The sequence below is a fragment of the Lipotes vexillifer genome, unplaced genomic scaffold (genome assembly GCF_000442215.2).
Source record: "Lipotes vexillifer unplaced genomic scaffold, Lipotes_vexillifer_v1.1 scaffold79, whole genome shotgun sequence".
NCBI lineage: Eukaryota > Metazoa > Chordata > Mammalia > Artiodactyla > Lipotidae > Lipotes > Lipotes vexillifer.
Window position 1 is genome coordinate 1,501,776 of NW_006775678.1, and position 7,977 is coordinate 1,509,752.

Here is a 7,977-nt window from a genome sequence, read left to right on the forward strand (position 1 = left end):
TCAAAGGCACTCTCCCCAAAAACGATCTGGTGGCACCCCACAAGGTCCCACGAACCAGTTACAAAGGCCAGGTGGTTGAGATGCTGCCGCCTTGGTGACCAGAGGGCAGCCATAGGGATAATTAATTGGTATTTGTTGTTTCCCCTGAGTATGCTTTTTATGTAAACTCCCCCAATATTAAATTGATCTCTATAATCACTGCTAAACAAAGATTGGCAGCATTTTCTTAAGCTCCTGCCCACACGCTAAGGGGCTTATGGCCTTGTTTTCCAAAGTTAATTCCCTCTGGAACTGCCCAGCTCTCCGTAATAGGTCCAGGTGAGGTTAGCTTTTATTTACTGTTTATTTCAGAGTCTCAGGAGAAAAGCAGCAAAGACTTCAACAGCCACTGGCGAGGGACCACGGGGGAAACAGGGCAAAGCAGGACAAGGGGAGGTTGGGACTTCTTTTGTACATGACATAAAGAGCTAGTCAATACTATTGTGGGCACAGTGGAGGGTACTCCAAGCAATCAGCCGGGGGTCATTGTTAGGGGCTAATCTACATGTGTATTTCCCAAGAACTCGATTAGGGAAGATGAATGGATTCGGCCATGTCCTTAATTCTTCTAGCCCAAAGCTGCATTTTTTCAGCAGTTACGCCAGCTCATACCCAACCCAGCTTCCGCAAAAGCGAGGAGCCTGGCTTCTGAACTCCACCTCTGTTTAATTCATTAATTCATTAGGTGGATCAAAGAAAACTCCCTCCTCACAGCTCCCGACACACACGGGCTGAGCTTTACGCAGCTAGAGCCCCTTTCAACTTGGCATGGTTTGGAGAAACATTTCCAGAAGTGAGGAAAATGAGAGTGGTTGAGGCTTGCAGGGATGTTTAAGAAGGGGAGGCTCACCTTGATGTGGGGTAGACAATCTAGAATGACAACTGGATTGGGGAGATTTTGAGGAGAAAGGGGCTAGGGACTGGCTAGCATGAAGAAAACAAAGTCTAAACATAACCAGCCATCAAGATGGCTCTTTTATCTTGGATGTATACAGGAGGTCCCTTTTCTAGAAGCATTCTAGGTGGACTGCTACACCCACAGCACTCTTGAGAAAATGGGCATATATGGAGTGAATTTTCTGTACCCTGGGTGGGCAGGGGGCATACTCACTAGTGAGCTCATGGCATTTGAGTCTAGTAACTTCACCTTGAAGGAATGTTTTAGGTTTGGGCAAGAAAAGTGTCTATTGGAGGACTTACGGGTTATCACTCCATAAAGTGTATAAAACCAACTCGATGTCTGCATGGAGACTATCCTCTTAGTAGATGTATTTTAATCCTGGAATAACTCCATCTGTCTCATACCACACTGGAGGACCATCTCCTCCCACAAGCTGATACACGTTCATTCGGCCAAAGCAACTGAACTTTAGTTGCAGCCAAAGCAAAACTCAACTCATACAATCATTAAACACACACACACTGAAGTTCAACAAATTCAGCTGTCAAGAGTTAAGCAAAATATATGTATATATAATAACAGTTATTATTTATTGAATACTAACAATATGCCAGTGGGCACTCTTCCAAGTCCTTTATGTAGATTACCTAATTAGTTCTCACAATAACCCTGTGAGGTAGACACGATTATTATCTCCACTTTACAGATAAGGAGTCTGAGACACAGAGAGGATAAGTCACTCACCTAAGGTTGTACAGCTGGTTTCAGGTGGAGCCAGGACTTGAACCCTGGCGTTTTTTCAGGAATATCCATCTAATCACTGCACATACCACCTCCCAATACGGGGGGTGTATATACATATTCACAGTTGATTCTCCTGTGGCTATATGAGAACTAGCAGATAGAGTAAAAAAATTTAGGAGTCAAAGGGCACAGGAATAATGTGGTTCAGAGTTTGAGGGAGGTGGGAGTGAAAAAGGTGTAATGGGCAGTCAATAATTTATTTGGTCAATTATAATGATTCCAGATATGCTTAAAAATAAGTATACCATTCAACTTCCAAGGCTGCCTTATAAAGTTTAGGGAATTCTCTCTCTGTTCCCAGAGTTCCAATTCACTCTTAGGGTTTTGTGAACAGTATATGTTTAAGCATTTACCATGTGTCATTTATGTTGTCCTTCTTTGATTCAATGTATTCTCCTCTATACTCTACTATCTATTTTTTAAAATTAATTAATTAATTTGGTTGCACCGGGTCTTAGTTGCGGCTCGAGGCCTCCTCAGTTGTGGCACACGGGCTCCTCAGTTGTGGCATGCAAACTCTTAGTGGCATACATGTGGGATCTAGTTCCCTGACCAGGGATCGAACGCGGGCCACCTGCATTGGGAGCGTGGAGTCTTAACCACTGTGCCACCAGGGAAGTCCCTTTACTGTTTATTATTGTATGTCATGAGCACAGTATACAAGCTGCTGACAGTCTTTGCAAAAAAAAAAAAAAAAAAATCAATAGCTAAACTCTCTTTAATATTGACATATTGAGTCCAGAGATAAAATATACTATGCTTGTTCATCTCTCACTATCAGATCTTCCCAACTGATGAAACATTTCCCTACTTGAAGCAGGATGGGAGGTATATCAAGAAAATGTCCTTGGAGATGCTTATCAGAAACTCCATATTTATAAGTAGACAACTTATATCCCTTGTCACTTCCATAAAATTGGCACAAATGATCAACACCCTTCCTATATACCAGTTTATTAGTCAATATGAACACCTGAATCTTCTCTACTAGTTTCAGACTAAATTGAAATAAGTATTGGGAATTCCCTGGCAGTCCAGTGGTTAGGACTCCAGGCTTCCACTGCAAGGGGCATGGGTTCGACCTGGGAACAAATATCACGCAAGCTGATCTGCAGTGAATAAAAATCTCATAACATAATTGTGGCTAAAATACATAAATCAGTGAAGAGATGGGCCTCACAGGCATCTCTGGCTGAATTGAGAGCCCTATTGGAAGGGCATATGGAAACAGACATTTCATCTAATAACAAACATGAAACGTAGGGCAGTTGGGAGTGGTTGTGTTTTCCGGCAGTAATGCCCTGTTTGCAAGGCTTCTTTTTTTCTTTTTTAACATCGTTATTGGAGTATAATTGCTTTACAATGGTGTGTTAATTTCTGCTTTATAACAAAGTGAATCAGTTATACATATACATATGTTCCCATATCTTTTCCCTCTGCGTCTCCCTCCCTCCCACCCTCCCTATCCCACCCCTCTAGGTGGTCACAAACCACCAAGCCGATCTCCCTGTGCTATTCAGCTGCTTCCCACTAGCTATCTATTTTACATTTGGTAGTGTATATATGTCCATGCCACTCTCTCACTTTGTCACAGCTTACCCTTCCACCTCCCCATATCCTCAAGTCCATTCTCCAGTAGGTCTGTGTCTTTATTCCCATCTTATCCCTAAGTTCTTCATGACCTTTTTTTTTTTTCTTAGATTCCATATATATGCGTTAGCATACGGTATTTGTTTTTCTCTTTCTGACTTACTTCACTCTGTATGACAGACTCTAGGGCAACCTAAGTGTCCATCAACAGAGGAATGGATAAAGAAGATGTGGCACATATATACAATGGAATATTACTCAGCCATAAAAAGAAACGAAATTGAGTTATTTCTAGTGAGGTGGATGGACCTAGAGTCTGCAAGCCTTCCTTTGGTGTAAGAACAGGGACCACAGCTCTCTGCAGACCAGCCAGTAATTAGCAAGATGTCTGTCCTCCTCTGGCACTCCCCTTGTTGCCCAATTACAATATTTTGGGAACAACATCCTTAAAGTTCGCCTCTGATTTAGTTTTCTGTTATTTCAGAGGACCGTAGACTTAAGAATTTTAAGAGGAAGCTTGGTGAGGATCGTGTCTGCTCTTTCACTTCTAGCCTCCACTTTTCCTTTGTTGATGTGGAAATGTGGACCCAGAAAAGTTAAGCGATCTGCCCCAGATGAGACAGGGCATCTGCAGCAGGGCTTGGGCTAGAGGCCAGTCTCCAGACTCCGCCAGGCTGCTGCGGCTTTCCCACTGCTGCTCAGCCCTCAGGAGCCTTCACTGGACGTCCCATGCTTGCACGCAGACCAAGTCTGTGCTTGAACCCTGAGCAATATGCTTGTTGCACACATACAATGAAGTTACTCCTCACACTACTCCCCAGTCATTTATCAACACAATTACCTTGGTCCTGAGCTTGCTTTTGCAGCTGATGCAGATTCAAGTAGCCTCTGCGGAGGAGAAAACTTCCCTTGGCAATAGATTTGCAGGGCGTTTGGGCAAACAACTGATATTTCTACCCACTGGTTTGCCGGAATCAGCTCTTCCTGGCTTGTGAGAGCCAACAGTCAGCATCTCTTCCCAGCTCTGAGTTCACATTAGTAGCTTGAAATCAGCCATAGTGGGAGTATTTTTACCACTGAAATTAGCAAGCGCTAAAAATCAGGACATTCCCCCCCCTCCCCAACCCCCATTAATGTTTTAAAAATATTTACTAGCGTATCAATATTCCTACTCCATTAAGGAGTGAAGAAATTAGAAAGTATCATTACTATTAAAACTAAAATACGATCTCTTGGGCAAGAGATGTCCACCTTTTGTCAAAAAATGGGACATTTACATCATTGTCTCAGAATACGTAAATAAGGAGAAACTTGGATTTCTGCCAAAGAAATGGCCTTTTTTTGAGTTGTTAGAAGCAAAGCTATATTAAGATAATTCCTCTTTACTTGTTTTCTAATTAAACTAATTGAATTCGGAGTGACTAGGGGAAGTACAAGAGACATTTATCTCCAGGGGATGATGGTCTTGAAGGCCATCAATCCTCTTAGAGTGCTAAGACGGCAAATCTGAGAATGCCCATTTTGCAGCAGCATTGACCCATCTCCCACCCAGAGTTTGGCCATCTCCAGGATTCTTCACTCCTCCTCTTTTCGAAAGGACAGTTACCAGGGAGCCAATTCTCATTTTATCTTCACAGCACCCTGTAAGGTCAATATTATTATAATGCTTTTTCCCCCTGTACCACCCGTAATCCATAAGCCATTTTAGCTATGTAAGACGTACCTCTTCCCCACTTTTCACATGGCCTCCTTGAATACTTCTGACCACTTTCCTGTCTGCTCCAACTTGCTCACTGTGCTATAGCCACATTGGCCTTTTTTCTCTTCTTGAAATCACCCAAGCCCCTTGCTGCCTCAGGACTTTAGCACTGACAATTCTCGCTCCCTGCAATACCCTCACCCAAATGTTTACATAATCATTCTTGTCATTTTATTTGTCTCATAGCACCTCTCCAGAACTATTTTACTTTTTATTTGTTTATTTGTTTGTTACCTGTCTCCCCTCATTAGAATCTAAGCTGCATGAGAACGGGGACGTTGTTTTTAGATCCCTAGCATCTAGAACATATGTGGCGCATAGTGGTGGTTGATGTAATGAATAACTGCAAGGAACTCTATTTCACAGATGAGGAAACAGATTAAGTAAGTTGTCTCATTTCACACAGCTATTAATTAGCATGAGTATACATTTTTTTTTCACATTCTTTTAATCAGTCCTCTGGAGTTTTTCTAAAATATTATTTCCCAGATGTTTGGAAATGTCAAACTGCTTTGCTTTCCTTCCCAAAAAGTCCACAGAAATCATTTGATCATTTTCAGAAGTCAGTTCAGTCCACTCCAGTCTTGTTAGCATCAGCTCTGACCGGGGTTGCCTCCAAGGCCTTTGATGTGAGTGTTCATCACATGAGGAGACAGGGCTCTACGCAGTGCCTCTGCCGTCTGCTGAGGGCCCCCGCCACCCCGCTTCTCTCTTGCCGGGGTGCACCATCTTAGGGAATGCCATTCTTTTTCAAGAGTGGCCCCTGCATCTTTACTGCAGACTATTAGCTTTTACAGTTGACTGCAACTTTATGGACATTTGTTTGTCAATTTTTGTTGTACTTTCTCCTTTGACCCCTTAAGCCCTCAAAATGCTGATCTTATATGTCCTGACCAATCTCATTAGCCCCTTTTAACCGCCAGATGCTTTCAATAGGGTTTTCAAGATGCTCCCCAGAAGTTATCTTTATTCAAATGTCAGGAGCTGGACACACTTACTGCAGGGTGTATGTGTTGTAAGTTAAAGGAATGAGCTTTAAAGAAACACAACTTGGAAATCTTTTAAGGTTTCTAAAATGACTTAAGAAAACAAGCAAGCATCACTGTGTACAGTTGTGTTATCATTCTATAGCTCAAGGACTTAGACCCCATCTAAGAATGATGTCTTCCGTTTATAGATGAAATTGTGACAATATAGAGTTTCCCAGGAACAGCAGCACTTTAGAGAAGGGTAAAGAGGCTAAACTTGGGTCCAAGTGGATTTGTCAGACTATATCTACTTTTGGTTAGGTTTGAAAGTTTTCCATAATAAAAGATTTTTGAAGAGGGAAAACGAATTTCAAGATTTCTGAATCTGAATTGAATTTCAGGTTAAATTTTATTACCTCCTCCAAACAATGTCTGTGGCTCCCCAAACTGCCATTTCTAACGTAGACAAAAATGTAAGGAAGATCCAGCAATTCCACTTCTGGGGGGAATTCCACCCAATTTCACTGAAAAAAAATGAAAGCAGGGACTAAAATAGATATTTATGTTCATAATAGCATTATTCACAATAGCCAAATTGTGGAATCAAGCCAGTGTCCATCAGTGGATGAATGGATAAGCAAAATGTGGTATCTACATACAACAGAATATTATTCAGCCATAAAAGGAAGGAAATTCTGACACATGCTGGAGGACATTATGCTAAGTGAAATAAGCCAGTCCGGAGGAGGTGGGGGTGGGGGAGGAGGGAGGGGAAACAGAAAGACTGCAGTAGCCACATTCTGCATTTATCGTTGCACTGGATCTGAAAGTCCACACAAAACATGACTTTTGACTTGAACACCTAGAAGCGCTAGTCTTTTAAATCCCTAAGAGATAAAGAAGACATGATTTTTCCTTCCAGAATTCCTGTGGTTAGACAGTGAGTATATTTATTTTATTTTAACATATATATATAATGTTTATCCATTCTTTCATCAAATGTAACTTGAGTACCTGTTATGTAGCAGACATATTCTACTCAGATTCTACTCAGGACCCATCATCTATCTCTTAGAACCCTTTCTTTCTTTCTTTCTTTTTAAATTTTTATTGGAGTATCGTTGATTTACAATGTTGTGTTAATTTCTGTACAGCAAAGTGAATCAGTTATACATATACACATATCCACTCTTTTTTAGATTCTTTTCCCATGTAGGTCATTACAGAGTATTGAGTAGAGTTCCCTGTGCTATACAGCAGGTTCTTATTAGTTATCTTTTTATTTTTATTTTTATTTTTTTGCGGTACGCGGGCCTCTCACCGTTGTGGCCTCTCCCGTTGCGGAGCACAGGCTCCGGACGCGCAGGCTCAGTGGCCATGGCTCACGGGCCCAGCCGCTCCGCGGCATGTGGGATCCTCCCGGACTGGGGCACGAACCCATGTTCCCTGCATCGGCAGGCGGACTCTCAACCACTGCGCCACCAGGGAAGCCCCAGTTATCTATTTTATGTACAGTAGTGTGTATATGTCAATCCCAATCTCCCAATTTATCCCTCCCCTACCTTCCCCCCCGGTAACCATAAGTTTGTTTTCTATATCTGTGATTCTATTTCTGTTTTGTAAATAAGTTCATTTGTATCATTTTTTTTAGATTCTACATATAAGCGACATCATATGATATTTGTCTTCCTCTGACTTACTTCACTTAGTATGATAATCTCTAGGTCCGTCCATGTTGCTGCAAGTGGCATTATTTCATTCTTTTTTTTATGGCTGAGTAACATTCCATTGTATCTAAGTACCACGTCTTCTTTATCCATTCATCTGTTGATGGACATTTAGGTTGCTTCCATGTCTTGGCTATTGTAAATAGTGCTGCTATGAACATTGGGATGAATTAACTTTTATATTTTTTT